This window comes from Pezoporus occidentalis, unplaced genomic scaffold (genome assembly GCF_034315485.1).
Source record: "Pezoporus occidentalis ecotype Australia unplaced genomic scaffold, CSIRO_AGI_Poc_V1 ctg2, whole genome shotgun sequence".
Taxonomy (NCBI): domain Eukaryota; kingdom Metazoa; phylum Chordata; class Aves; order Psittaciformes; family Psittacidae; genus Pezoporus; species Pezoporus occidentalis.
In genome coordinates this window covers 12410157-12426389 of record NW_026913855.1, presented here as the reverse complement: position 1 = coordinate 12426389, position 16233 = coordinate 12410157, and positions in this window count along the sequence as shown.

Genomic DNA, 16233 nt, shown 5'->3' with positions numbered 1-16233 from the left:
ACTAAATACCTCATGAGAGAGGTATACTACATGAGAAAGTCACGTTGATAACTATAAGTAATCTCTTAATAAGAAAGTTACTTTATTAGAGGGACATATTTCTGTGTTAATTCTATGAAAATTGATCCTTCTCAGTTTTTGAGACACTAGAGTCTCCTAAAAAAGCCACTGAAACTTTAAAATCAATTTTGGCCACGCTAGAAAGTGAAGTGCAAGTCATCAGCCATACTGACCGGTTCTTCTAACTCCTTAGGGAAAAGATTTGCTAGAGTAAATTGTGACTGCCCCACACAGGTCAGTCCATATCCAGCAGGTAACATTCCAAGTAGATTGTCCATTCTTAACTTTTCGATGCAGCAGTTTTTAAAAACAGAAATAAAATTTATCATTTTTAGTCCTATTTAGTCCCATGCACTATAGGTCATAAACAGAGATTTGCTCTGTAAATGAATGCAAACTGTTCTACTTGTCTATAACATTTCAATAGCAGAGTTGCTCTGGGTTTCTGCCATGGCCTTTATCCACCACCGAAGTGATGAACAAGATGAATAAACCACAAGGAGGTAGGGAGAAATTACCAAGGAAGGCAGCATGGAGTCAACAAACTGCATGCCAGGTCCTAATACAGAGCACGGTTAAGTGTGTGGAAACTCTGATCTCAGTGCCATAGAAAAGATACGGTATACTGCATCCCACTGGCTAAAGAAATTGCAGTAGCTGGCTTGCTATGAATTACAGTAGTCCCCAGAAATTCTCTAATTTATGCCAGAAACTGTTGTAATCCCTCTCTTGACAAAGCCTTCTGTATTTCACCTCTCAGGACACTTGTATCAAATAATGTGACCACTGGGTCATGGACATTATAGGAATACACATCTTTTACAGCATGACTTCAAGAGAGTGGGCAGCACATGCTGTTATTTTTGGAAAGAGCAAAGCCGGTATCTTCTGATAAACACTTCACTTGAAAAGAATTGAAACATTTTTGTTTACAAAACAAAAATGTCAAACACCCCTTACATATTGTTACTCGAATGAGAAGCCAGTAACACAACTCAGGTTTACCCTTAATATACAGATTTTAGAGAACTACAACCCTATTACAGTTTATATTTCACCAACCTCAAAAATTACCTTAGAGGACCACCACATCCTACTAACACTTGATGTTCTGCATTCCTAACGAATTGCATTACTCTTAACCACCTTTACAATCTGTCTTCCTCATACCTACAGAACGCCAAGAGCTTTGAAATGTATTATTATGCAAATATCTTGGGTGCCTTTACTACACATTTATATTGCAGAATAATCAATAAATTATTATTTCAATATTTATTGGAATCTCAGAATAAGAAAGAAGACAGATTACACAAATCCATCTTAGCTGATTAATGGCTACTCCAGCAAAAGGCATACACTGATGGAGTGGGTCAGTATGCAGACTATATTACTGAATATTTCAGCTGGGTTGTAAATATAGTATCTGTTTCTCTTAGGGACTGTCACACTGAGTGCAGTATAAAAGGCAATAAATTTCAACAGATTAATTAACTCTTTGGTTACTGGGGCTGTGTGTCACCTATCCTGGCACCTAATAAAAAATCCTTTAATGCCAAGACATAAAGAAGGGCCTCTTTGGAAATGAGTTATTAACAGCATTTCGTGAATAGATGGAGAAATTGTAGCCCAGCCATTTAAGTGTCATAAAGTGCAGCAAAGGCTGCTGGAGGCCTCTGAGGGACGCCAGGCAATACCATAACAATCAAATCTGAGATGGAAGAGGGATTGAGCTGTCCACTCAGAATTTTTATATTGTCAAAGAGCAGCGAGGAAATAATGTGATCAAGAAGTGAATTAACCTTGTGTGTGAAAGAAAGGGGATGATCTGATGGAAAAGGCAGTAAAGTAAAAATCACTCCATAATGCCTACATTGCAGGCTGGTCATGAGGGGCCCCTAATGTCTGCAGGCTGTCAGTGAACAGATCCAGCCCTCTAAGTACCACAAACACATTACCTGCATTAGTCTGTAATTGGAATACATTTATTCATACTTTTTAAGTTCTTAGGGTCCTAGTGCTGGCTAACCACACAGCATTAATTTCTGTAAATGTTCTCTGTTTCCATCTTTGTGATGGAACATGGACAGTCTTCTGGGGCAATTAATACTCAAAAAGGGATGGAAGACATATATGTCTTATACCATGTTACATTTATACACATGTCTATATCAAGCCACACTGTTTAATCTTGTTTCCTTGGTGTCAATTCCCTATAAAGCTATGCTGGCACTTGTAGTAAATAACAAGCTGCAGAAATTTGCACTGTTAGAATCGACACAACCATATGGGAGGACTATACCAAGGAGAAAGTAATCCATATGAAATCTAACAAGGTTGCTTTGACCTAAATGTCTTTAGGAACATGCTAGTCAAGCAAGAGGCAGTGAAAGTCATATAGCATGCTTCTATTACATAGGAGCGTACGATTTTATTTTTTTTTCCTCTTCTTAAATGAGACAATTTTTCCTTGGACCACATTTTATGAAAGGGATGAGCACAATCTAGGAGTAGATAATGTCTACTGGACACAAGCCTCTTACATATATATCATTCACAATCAGATGTGAAGGCGTAGACGTGAGGCCTAGTATAAATAAAAAACCATGCGTGGGTACGTACACTTAAAGTGACCCACAAAGATAAATAACACACAGAGTGGGCTCACTTTTAAACATACAAAACATCAACTGTATCTTCTATTATTAAGGCTGCCTTCCTCATAAAAAATTTGTTCACTATTACCTTAAAGTAGGGCATATAAGAGTGCAATGAAAGCTAGAGACCATCTAAGCAATTGGTTGCAGCACCAATATATGAACTGTGCACAAGAAAAGCATCCTTTAAAGGTCCAACAAATCCTTATCCTGACTACAGAATGTACTATTGCTGTCCAAGAATTCTTATGTTACAGAGGAAAATTTAGTTATTATCCATTCCAACATACTTCAGTTGATCAAACAATCAAAAACAGATTGAGAAATGCAAGGATGCAAGGTGTTCTTGTTGCTGCCAATAGAATTTAACAAAACAAGTACATTTCCTAGCCAGCCACTGCCCTGACAGGAAGTGCACAGAACTTCTGGTATAAGCAAACTCTCTTAACAGATACGTTCAGCCACCATCCTGGGGATACCACTCGCTCCTGCCTTACAAATCTCCCCAGTACAGCCCCTAGCACTTCTGACTCTCAGAATCTGAATGCAGTTTTACTGCAGATGAAAAGATTTATTAAGAACTACTGTTGCAACTGATTTTCAGAGGACCTAGAGTAAGTACTATTGCAGCTCTCACAGTCCACCCTTTCCTCCAACAAATTGAAACTAAGGGAAAAAATTTGCAGCTGACATTTCTGTAAATATCACTTCTTGGACAAGCTTTGGTGAAGCTGCATGTTTATATTTATGCAGAGGATTTACTAAGAGTAGAAAGGGATATAAAATAAATGATTTCATAAACTGAAAGTACTTAACTACTCATGGGGAATATATTCTCTTCCTGAAATTCTATTCAGCAGGTCAACAATAGCAGAAGTTAAATGAGTTTGCAAAGTTTTGGACATGCTTATATAGCAAAGAGATTACGTTATGAACATAACCACTGAGTTACACTTCTCTGCTCCTTCAAGATTATCCACTCTCTTACAAGTTTGTGACAAACATAGAATAAAAAACCTTTTGTCTGCCAGTATTATATCCACTTCCAGTTGCTACAAGAAAATACACAAAAGCTGACTCTAGGAGCATCTTTCCAGGGCATGAAAAAACACATCCCTAATCTTTCTGTCCCTTTTGTTCAACCAGCCAAATATCCAAAGCACCTAAGTGAACAAGCAATACTGGAGAATACATTCAAAGCTGAAATTATGTTAGTCACTTCCTGACTCTGAAGAACAACAAATAATGTACACAAATCTATTACCCAAGAAAATGCGGAATCAAACTGTGCAGCACTGAACAGATTAAAAAGCACTTGAACCCAAAATATATATATAAAGTGTGTGTGTGTATATATATATATATATATATATATATATATATATATATATATTTGCAATGGAAGAGCTGAATGAAAAAGTCTTTCTCCAGGTCTGCAGAACAGCTGTGATGGCCAAGCATGGCTCAAGTACAACAAAATTAAATCTAGCAGAAGTCCAGGCACAGACTGCCAAGCACTGGGCGCAGCAGGGATACAGAAACCACTCATCCTTCTCTCAGACTTTCAGTTCAGTATCAGGTGAAAACACCTCATTATTTTTAGTAACCTCACACTGATAATCCAATTGCTTAAAATGAAAAATAGTTTTGCCAAAGAATATTAAATTCAGGCGTATCTGCTAAGTCTAATGGCATTTGAGCACATGACCACAAAAAGAGCAAGACAAAGATCAATTTCTCAGACTCTCAGTTCGGTGGGAAACAGCAACTTAGCTCCTCAACACACATTACAAAAATTGACACCTGTATGAAAAGCTTGTTTAGTAGTTCAGTTGCATTTTTGGTCCTTAAAACTTATGACTGAATCCACAGGCCTCATCTTCTGTTTACAAAACAGGAACTTTAACCCACAAACTACTAGGAGGAAAATTTACTTAACCCATACTACTGTTCATTTTCACATTCATGATCATAGAAGCCTTCGTAATCCTGATTAACTCTTATATTTTATTCAACTAAAATCACAGAGCAGAAACATATAGTTATGCATAAATAAAAGTGACAAATGCCTTGAACCAGCAAAATTTTGAAAAGGAATCACCCTATTTGCAGTCAGCCTAGATTGTGAAATGAAGTCAAACTCTCCTTAAAGTTGAAGCATTCTGGGACAATGATCACCAGGTTGTGAAAGAAATTAATGAGCTCTAACAATACAAGTACTACTGCCCACTGTGTTATAAATGCTTCCCTCCTTTAGTTTTCTCACCTATAAACAGGAGCTAGAATAGAAACAGCATGGTGTTGAAAGACTATTTGTGAGAGTATACATCATCTTCAGAAATAATCGTACAGTCTATGAGTTCAAAGCATTACAGATAAATTGCTGGACTAAAAGACCACATTTCTATGCAGATGACTTGTCACTTTGGGAAGCAAGCAAACAAAATTGTTTTCATTCTTTCATTATGAAAAATGTTATAAACAGACAGTGTAAGTCATGAAATATCACTGTCCATTGGTCATATCTACCACCACATTCAATCACTTTAAACAGAACTCAGTTCAGTTTTAGTCATGGAATTTAAATATCTGCATGAACACTCCAGCAAATGTTTCTAAACACATGTAAAACACTGAACATCAAGAGACTGAAGAATCACAGGAAAAATTACAGAAAGAAACTTTGTTTCAATCTAAAAAAAGAAAAATCTGTCATTTTTTGGAAGAGTCACTGAAATATGTACAGATACCTCAGCCAAAAGCAGTGGTTCTGGTTAGTAAGACTGGAACAATTGTGCTGGTGAGTGAACTATCAAAAAGTTACTAATACCTTACAAGCAAAGAACCATGAAATAAATATTGTCATGTAGCCAGCTGCTCTTCTAATACAACTGCAGTATATAATGTTTTCTGAATGGCTGATTGTGATTAATGCTTACACAAACAAGTAGAATAATACTAACCATGCTCACCAGCCAAGGCATTTGCCACAGCCAATGACATAAGATCAGCTATTCATTTTATTAAATCTACAAAAGTTATTTTTTCTCTTTAATTTCTTATTCTCTCCTGGAGTAAATAAGAAAAGTGATTAATTGCCAAAATTGAATGCACTGGGTACAGAGGACCTAAAGCCCACTAGTTTCTATTTAAACAAAAATTGTTCAACACTACCTTTAATCCTTTACAATGAACCCTGCTGGTACTTGCTCATGGAAAGATTTTCTGACACCAGCTTTTGTGCCCCTAGTGATTTTCATCTTTCTCACACACCATTAATAATGCCACTGCTCCAGGTATCACTAAGCAATATAATTAACAAAGCCCAACTGCACTGCAGCCTTGCCATGTTGCAAAGTGATTTGGGTCTATAAAGAACATGCTGAAGGCCTTGGCAGAATTGGCTGGACTATCCCAAAGCATAATGCTGTATAGGTTCAGGAAAAACAAAACAAAACAAAAAACCCAAACCAAAAAACAAACAAGAAAGAATTAAAAAACCCACACACCTAAAACTCCACAAAAAAATATACTGCCTTAAACATAACCAAGCAATTGGAATACAACTGTAATAAACTGAGAATAATGAGCATGTTATAATGCTACTTAACTTATTTGTAAATATCCGTTTAAACTGCTTAGCAAAGGAAAAAAGCTTGTAAGATGGACCATGGGGAAAAAAAAAAAAAGACTCTAGATTATTGGCCTAAATTCAGCAGCAGAGTTAGCAATTTATGGACTTGATTATACCTTCAAAATGAACAATAACCCAGTAACTACTGCAGTAGAAAGGTACTAAATTTTTATGATATGGGGTAATCAGGTTGGCTACCAAAGACATAGCAGACATGCTGCAAAGAAGAAACAATTCACATTAAAATAGCCATGTAACAAATTCCCTTCTTGAAAAGGATATTTTTCTTTATATGATGTCTTTAGCAGACTGTAGGCTGTTTCTTTAAATGAATGCATATGACACAATTTTCAGGCACAGTTGATTACAGAAACAAGCACTGCACTGTACATCATGTTTAGAAATAAATAGAGCTGTCATACCTAGATTCATATTGACATTTACATCAGACTTTTAATCTGTATAGATTTGACATATAGGAAAAAGTCAGTCACCCCACATATAAATGATGCTTACATATTCATAATCAAAATATTTTTGGTTATTTACTCAGTAAAGCAAAACTAGCTTCTTTATACGTTTCTACTGTGGCAGCGAACAGTCTGACGTTTCAGCATATTTGGAGACAGTATGCTATTTTATTGCAATTACTATTTCCAGTGAAAAATTAAGGGGTAAAAATTGTGGCGATTTTTCAAAAGAATAATGTATTCATTTTTGTAGGTCAAAAAGAATTGTATTCTTTGCTTCATGGTGTAATGGGTACTCACAGACTGTGGAATTAGCAATTTCATGCAAAACCAGTAAACTTTTCCCTTCTATTTAGTGCATGAGTTGTTAATAAAAATGAAATAAAAAATGAAGTACCTATGACAACTCAATAAGCACTCAAAGGAATGGAATGCTTATTTAATTACTTAATGACTATAGAAGTTGCTATAAAAATGCTTAAAATTAAATTATAAAATAGAAAATTCAGAATTTAATATAATATCCAAATGATTTTATGCCTCTACTATGTTTTTTTTTCAAATTTCTTGCTATCTTCTAGAACTTAGAACAGCTTTTTTATTGTCCTCTCCTGAATGACTGTGTAATGAGTTGAGCCCAAAGCTGGGCACTATCCCTGTGTAGTTAGATTGTGGACACATCCATAGGGATTTCCAATGAAGTCACATATGACATGAGACATTTTTTAGGACATTCAAGGTATCAATTTATCTTTCTCAGCTGCATTAATCATGCCAAAAAGTATCTTTCTGTTCAAGTATTTCAGATAGATTCTGAATACATTGTATCTTACCGTGCTTCAAAAAGCCAATACACAATGCTTTAGAAAGTTTACCAATATACTTAATGAAAAGAAAGCAACATAACACCAAAAATGCTGATGAAGCTGAGCCTTCAAAGACACAACTCTCTGTGTCTTTACCTGAAGGTACACATACAAATTTTATCCTTCCAGTTATTTACCAAAATGTGTGGAAAGCTTGATTGGTTTAGTTGGTTTTGAAAGCCATATATTCACAAGCTAAGAGCTGTAATGTTTGTCAGCTCACTGAAGGATCTAACCATGCTTCTTAACTGGGTATTTCTTGAAGCAATAAAATTTTAAGTGTAATCCACAGCCCAGGAGCTCAAATATCTGTGAGCCAAGGCCAGGTTTTAAGCAGCACACTGTGTAATGTTTATTCAGGCTTAAGTTGTGAGACTATGTAAGCTAAACCCTGGCAGCAAAGTAAAAGGGAAACAGCAAATTAAACTACTACTATTGTAGTAACTCAAGAGCTCAAGTGAAAAATACCAACATGACATGGTACAAAAGCCTAGCAAAAGTCCTGCAGATTAAGAAGAGACACTTGACAGACTAAAGACTGTCCTGTTCTGAGTAACAACAGAGATCAACACTTCCATAGCTTCTGGAAATCTTACCAGATGTCTGTATCGGAAGTGGCAAGATACTAGTGCTTCACCTTGTGGCATGTAGCCCTAGCTAACCACCACTTGTGTTAGCAGTTGATAGTTGCTGTATATTGGAAATCATGTATAATATGCTTGCACTCTCTCTATGCACAGCAGAATATGCCCAAATAAAGCAATCCCATAGAAGGCATATTATGCCAAATGAACTGTACATCATTATGAATTAGTACTTATTTCTATTTTTCCCTGACATTCCACATTATCAATTCCTCTGGTCAGAGAGTATTTCCAATGTAAGCCTATACAAACTTGACCACAACTGAAGCCCTGCCTTGCTTAAAAAATCTAGAACCTATAGTAGTAATAATAAAGAAGATTCAAGCATAACTAGGAGACTTTCTTACTAATGGGAAAAAGACATTACGCAAATGTGCACAATTAAAAAAACTGCTATGAAAGGATAATACTATGAAAATTCTAAGAGCTTCTTTCAGACATATATTCTTCATGCATTGAAATATCTACATAATAAACATTTTATACTTCTAGAAGTGCTTGCAAATGGGGGGTGCCTTGGGGTTTCATGGGGCAGGGGTGTGTGCTGGTTTTCAAAATCAAACCCTGTCTCTCCACTCGCAACTTTCTTAAGGTAGCAATTTCCAATAGTATTGCTGATTATTTATTTCAATGCACAGGGTTTCCCTGGTCAGAAAACACAGGCAGCTGTTTGCTATTAGGTGGGAAAGAGATGGTTCTTCAGGGATCTACAGCAGTCAGCAGCTGGACAATGATCATGTGCATGTCTGAAAACATGCAGCACCCTGCTGTCTTACAAGAAGATCACCAGCTGGCTTGACCAGACCATTAGCACAAGAAATCAGAGGTCCTGTTCACTGAAGTGGAAAGTAAGCCATGCCAGTAAACGTGCACTGACAATATTAGCAGTCAAAGGTATCAACTAACTCTGCTTGCTGTCTTTGTACATCATAGTAACATTGAAATCACAGAGACAAAACCAAAAATCAATACAGCACTTGGAGATTAAATACAACTTTCTTGAGAGAGAGAATGATACTTGGGGAAGAAGGGGTGGAGGGAAGGATGGGACATGACATGGGACAATAACAAATATAGTTGTCCCTACTCTTCTTCTGTACAGCTCTGAAACTTGAACATTTCACATTTCTAAAGGCATTTTAGTTACTTTCATTGTCTTCGTGCCATTTTAGTATAAAAGATCAGGTAGAGTCTTGAATAGTAGGGTCTCAGAGTAAGAAAAAGCAAAGCAAATTACTCAGAAGCAAAGCAATGCTCTTGCAGGCCCAGCACCCCTGGTCCACACATCCAGACAACAATCATTAGCCTGCACATTTTTTCCTATGGCCTTTTAACATATGGCAGACAATGGTGAGATTGTATAGAAGAAAAGATCTGCTCAATAAATCACTCTTGTCTCACTAGTTCACACTGTGGGAAACCAGATACGAGACATGTCTGGTAACAGAAAGAAGTACTGATGACACCAAATGCTACAAACCAAACCAGAATGCATCTTTATAGCAAAAAAGAGGTCAGAGGGTGAAACTGGCAGTTACAGAAATCTCAAGACTTTGACAGCTTTGATCACCTGCCTGCTGCAAAGCTTGAACTACGTTTTTCACCACCATAACCAGGGAAGCAGAATCTGGCACATGTCAGTTCAGAAGAGACTCCACTCAATGCCAAGTAGAGAACATCTGTGATGATGACTCTCTGGATACACTAGTAAATTCTCTGTATCTTTTCATGGATGGAATATATAACTATGTTGACTTGGAGCAGCTGCAAGTAGTCTCAATAGTAAATATTTTCAGTGGGTACTCTTTGCTACAGTGTGCCACACAGATCTATTCTCAGCTGTAGGGTAAAGAATAGAATAGCTTAATAGAACTTTTCATTAAAATGATTTGGCATACAGATGACAAATTCTTAACCCTTGTAAAATACAGGCAGCAGTTACACAAGAGGAAGATCTGCATTCCCTTCTTACCTTAGCCACTGAAGTTCATATGAACTTGGACATATCATTGTATCTTGTAGCATACCAGTTCTGATGCCCATAAAGCAGTGACAAAGATACCTCACAGGAGTGCTGTTTTATCAATTCATGTTTGAAAGATACTCACAAGACACTATAAAATATCATAAAAACACCCATGAGTACAAAAAAAGCAACGTGAGAATTCATTTCAGAACCCTCCCATGCATAACGTTAGTTTCTTCAGATTACATTATGTTGTAGAGTTATTTCACAATCTTTCTTGCCTTCAGAAAATTTGAGAATACATGTAAAACCTATTATTTATCATACCAGGTCTTTAGTAATAAATGCAGTATATTGCTCTTAAATGCAATAGCGGCTAATTCCCAGCTGAATTTATTTTTCTAGCACATCAGCAAAGCATATAGAATTCTCTGACTCAAATTATTAACATATTATTAACTCATCCAGCAGAAGAAACCACTGAAGTGTAACGATTACTTCAAACCTCTGTTAAGAGGAATCAAGATGTAATGATGAATGAACCTTGGAAACTCAGGAATTTTTATTCAAATTTATTTCCACACAATAAAAATATTCTGATATTTATCTAAAAGTATCATTCTCTAATCAAACCTCTTCAGACCTATTCTCTCCCTAAAGCCACCAACAAGAAGCATAAAATAGACTTCCTATTCTCCTTCCCTTCTTCTGAGAAATAGCAAAAAAATCTTATTTGTTTTGTCTTCCAGGAATATACCTTGTTTGTCAACCACTTACCTTCCAAGTTCATGTACCTCAAATACTGTATAATGTCTCCAGCTACCCATGGCCTTTACAGTACTCTTCAATCCCACATATAGCCAAGTTGAGAATCTGTTAAAGCTCCCTACAGCAGCTCCTTAATTGAATATTATGGAGGCCAGGAACTTAAATAGCTTCAAAAGATAAAAAAAAAGTGATGGAGGAGATGTAAACTAGTGGCCATTAAACAATCCAGACACAACCTCCATTCAAGTTACTAGCGCAAGCCAGACAGCTATGCTAGGACGAGGACTCCTGAATGTTATCTTCAGTTCCTGAGACTCCATCAGAGAGAGTGAATAAACAGATCTCTGATCTGACCCAGTATTTGTTCTTAGGTTAGTTCTCAAGCCCGGATATCCCTCAACATTTCATCAAAGCACACATCACAACTCCAGTACGTATAAAAAGCCACCCTTACTGAGCAAACCTCCCAAATCTTACACTTCAAGAAAGAACATCTATCACATCTTCACTTCTCAGAAGTAGGGCCTGAATTCAGACTTTGCAACAGCCATGACACACCCTGTTATTCACAGTCTAGAAGACCCTAAACTACTAAAAAAAATAAAATAAAAAATCATGCTATAGGACAGTGAGAAATTTTTTTATATAAAACATTCTATCAATCAACCTGCCTCACTAGCACTCTTTGTCTCCAGCGTAACAGAAGACCCGCAGGCACAAGTGAGACAGCTTTTACTCACAGGCTCTAGAGTGTCATCAGTGTAACATTGTCAATTTCAGGCCATAAGCCTGTCCAGAACTGCTTATGAATAAAAAGAAGTTACTCTAAAGAAGGCTGCCTGTGACATAAACTGACTGGTAAAGTTACCTTAACTCCCTCAGATCATGGAGTACAAAGTAATTTGAATGCAACCAGGCTTAAGCACAATTTTTCTGATATCAACCAGTTATGACTGCAAAATTCCTTACAATGTTATTCCAAACAAGTGGTAGAATATACATCCACACACCCACTCTGAAAAGATTACTTATTCTTTGCACTTCCAAGTATTAACATGCATATGCACCAGTGACAAGACAGGAATAATGAAGTTGTATCTAGACAGTTATCAACACTTGATAGATTATCTGTCTGGTCGTATGTCCCATGTTTTAAGTGCAATTTAAAAATCGGTATTACAGTACTCTGTAATGTCAGAGGCAGAACCTTAATTTAACTTTATAATTCTAGATAAAATAGCTTTCCCTTGAAAATGAAGCGATGCATCACACATTTCAAACTGGGTATTCTATAATCATAGAGCTTTTTGTTACTGTTAAAACTGCAATTTAGTTTCTGAGGCAGAAAAATGTAGTAGTACAAGGAATACATTAATAAAGGTTTTAAAAATTAGGCTAAGAAAAATCATTGTAGCTAGAATTTCAGGAAAATACAGGAAAGGACTCAGAAAACATTTATCAGAGAAGCCTAAAAATACACATTTTAAGGTACTTTTTTAATTGCATGGATATTATACTTAACTAGCCATCCACAGTTTGGATGGGATCTTATTCCCAAATTCCGTATTTATTTTGCTCTCATTCCACTGCATCTGAGTTAACAGCAACAAAAACCCATACAGAGCTGGCAGGAAAACCTTACTGTGAAACATATGGCATTAAATTATCAGTAACACCATTATATTTGTCAACAGAAGACAAATATTGCTCTTCTCCCCCCTCTTCCCCATACTAGACAGGTAAACAGTCTTTTTTCTTTTGTCAATCAAATTTCTAGGTTCACCCAACTCCCACAAGTTCAGCAGATGACAAGTTACAACAGCCGGAATGCACTTTCATTTAACCAAAATACTTACTTTTGCATAATACTTACGTGTTTTGAATGCAGACCCTAAAGCAAAATTCACAGAAAAATGGGAGGCTTTGCATGCAATTCTCCACCATTTTTGGTAAAGATCAATAAACTACATTGGGTTTAGCTGTATTAAGGCTCCAAGACTGCATCCTCATTTGCAGGTATCACATTTTAGTCAACAAAGCAGATTCTAAAATCATTTATACAAAGCTAAGAAAGCACACAGCTCTAAGACACAGGTTCAAGCTTTTGAAAGCTGCATTACTTTGCTTTTCATGCTGAAATACAACAAAAAAAAACCCTCATTGTTTCGCTTTATTAACTTTATTTTATTTATCAGCCAGGTGGAAATGTTTATGGATACTTGTGTCATTAATGGCAGGCCTATGTACATGTTTCAAGGGGAAACATTCCTGTATTGGGTAATTTTTGCACACATGGGAAGTATTTTTCACTCCTTTAAATACTTAATAGGAACACGTTATGCCACGAAGATACTACTGTCCATAATCCACTAGCAAACAGCAAGATGTGCACTTGGCAAGAATATTCTGTATATTCCCTTCTACTAACAAGAAACACATAACACCTTTGTCCTGCTATTTCCCAACCTACTGTATAGGGCACGGGTACAGGCATACCACTTCACAGCTGAAATATTAGAAATGCTCGTATTCAAACACCTGGAAAACAATCTAGGCTAGACAACAAAGACAACAAAACCTAACATGAAGCTGGCACTTCTAAATTGGATTGCAGTGAACAAAAGTTCTTGTCAACAGAACTACAGCCAACAGCATTACTGTATCTTCATTTACGCATTCCAGAAGACAGACACAGGATTAAGCACGCCTATACAGAGTAAGCTTCCCTACTGGCACCTTGAGTTTTTTCAAAGCAGAAGTAGTACAGACAGGTACAGGCAGCATGAGAACTTTGAGATCCTTAATGCTTCCACTGCTTCTGCTTGTGATGTACAATATCTATTTTCTGGATAAAGAGAGAAGTTAAGCCCCCAGAGTCTGAATCCAGTACCTTTCATAAGCTCTAACTTCATTTTTAAAAACGATAAAAGAAAATGTAATTTGCTCTCCAGCTTTACCAGTAATCCATACGTGTTCATATTGCAGACTGCAAAAACATCTGTAAGATCAATAACAAACATCCTACTCGTCGTTCATTCTTCTGCTTTATGTAAAGAAAACATTCCTCAACATACATCCACTCTACACTTCCGCAGTTTGAATAACACAAACAGAAACCCACATTGCAAATGGCAAAATGCACGTCCTTTACCAACAGGCAGGACACCTTTAGAGACAAAAAACAAGTTCTACATTTCTGAACAACAACAAAAAAAAAAAAGTTACAGTAAGACAGCAACCAGACTGAAAAGTCTCAGGTATCAGGGAGCATCAGATTCACATTGGCCAGTGTGTCTCCTCAATGCTTTTCCTCGTCAAAAGGCCCACCTCCACAGGTTCCTCATTCCATGTATGGGTTACTCAGTCAATCCCATTTAGTGGTATGATTTGATTTTTCCTCCTGTATCTGCCTGCTTCCACTAAGTCATTCACGCACACTCTACTCCAAAGCTTGGCTCCTATGTAGTTTAACTTGCCTTCAAGCTTCACAGAGTTGGAAGCTTTGCACTTCCTCTTCATACCCGTTTCCCACCTAGCTGTAACTGGGAAAAAAACACCATCGTGGACAAGTAGTCACTCCACTTATACCTTTAATAGAAAAGCTCATTACAGACACTACCTAGAGAATTTACCTATAGGAAACAAGGAAATCCCAGCTGACCACATGCAAGCTTGAATATATTTATTTATTAAGGCAGTTACTTCTAACATGAAGACAGCAAGAAGCACCATCCCTATTGCTGCAAAAAAAAAGCACAGTTATTTGCTAAATGTGAAATCCTCAACCTAAATAGCGAAAACCCAAACCAGGAAGCACTGGAACCTCTCAAGAAGATGGCTGCAGATGCTCAACCATCACTAATCCTCTTTCTCAGCAGTGCCGAGTTTGCCAAAAGGTTTGGGGGTTCGCTTTTTCTTAATTTCAACCTCGAGCATACACTTTTTTTTGGCATTCGTTACTTAATAAATAAAATTATTCTAAATGTCGCTGCACTTCTTGCTGCTCCCCATCATACATGCCGATTTACTATGCTAGCACTCGAAAAGATAAAGGGTAACTTGTAGAACACTTCAAACATAAAAACTCTAATTTCGAAACACTAAAGGACAATATACGTATTTCTTTATAATGTTAAGTACTTCTGTACTGTTCCTAGAAACACAGAACTCCCATTTCATAGCCCGATACGATTAACAGCTAGACTTGACGTATTTTCAAGTTACAACTAATTCATACATTTTCAAGAAAATTCCTGTAGCTACCTTTTCCCTACGCTTTTTACCCGCTTCTTTTGGCCATTATGTTCTCTACGCGTTTTGCTGTTATTGCTCTCGTTCACCTTTCCGCTTGTCATTATTAAATATTTTCATTATCTCCCTCCTGCAGCCTCACGTGTGAGGATCACAAGGCAGTGTGAGTGTAGAGTAAAACTCCTTTGGGTGATTTTTATGAAGGCAGCCGCTTCACGCGGGTGATTTACTGCTCACATTAGAACAGCGGAGCATCAGGCAAACCTCGGAACGCACCTCCCTGCCACGCATTCTGGTATTTCGATCCCATCAAGCTGTGAAACTCAGCCGCGTTCTCACTGGGCTTTTCACCAACGTCAGGGCCACCCCGCTCCCTGCGGACCCGACAGGTGACACCCAGCCCGGAAGGGCACGCGGCCACACCCCCACGGCGGCTGTTGAAATCAATCGTTGCCCCCTCCGCGCCGCTACCGAGGCGCCCCTGCGCGCCCTCATCAGACGGGCGCAACCCGCCACCTCTGCAAGAGGAGCAGGCAGGTGAGGAACAGGGCGCACCCCGAGCGCAGGAACGCTGGCTCCCACCACCTAGTCCTGCCTTCCCCCAGCCTCGGCTGCGCCCCGGCAGGACAGAGCTGACTACTGCCCGCTCCCACCCCGAGGCAGCCTAAACCCACCGCCGCCAGAGAGAAACAGCCGCCCCTGCAAGCCCCGCCCCTTCGCCGCCGAGGTGGGCGTGTCCTAACGATTAGACCCCGCCCCAGCGAGGGAGGGCGGAGGAGGGGAGTGAGATGTGAGCCTGAGAGCGCCACCACCCGCTTCAGGACGAATAGCAGAACGCCGAGTGAGTGAGCGGAGCTCTCTCGATGCTCTCGGTGCTCACGCCGACCCCTGGTATCCCCATCGCCACTTCCGGCGGT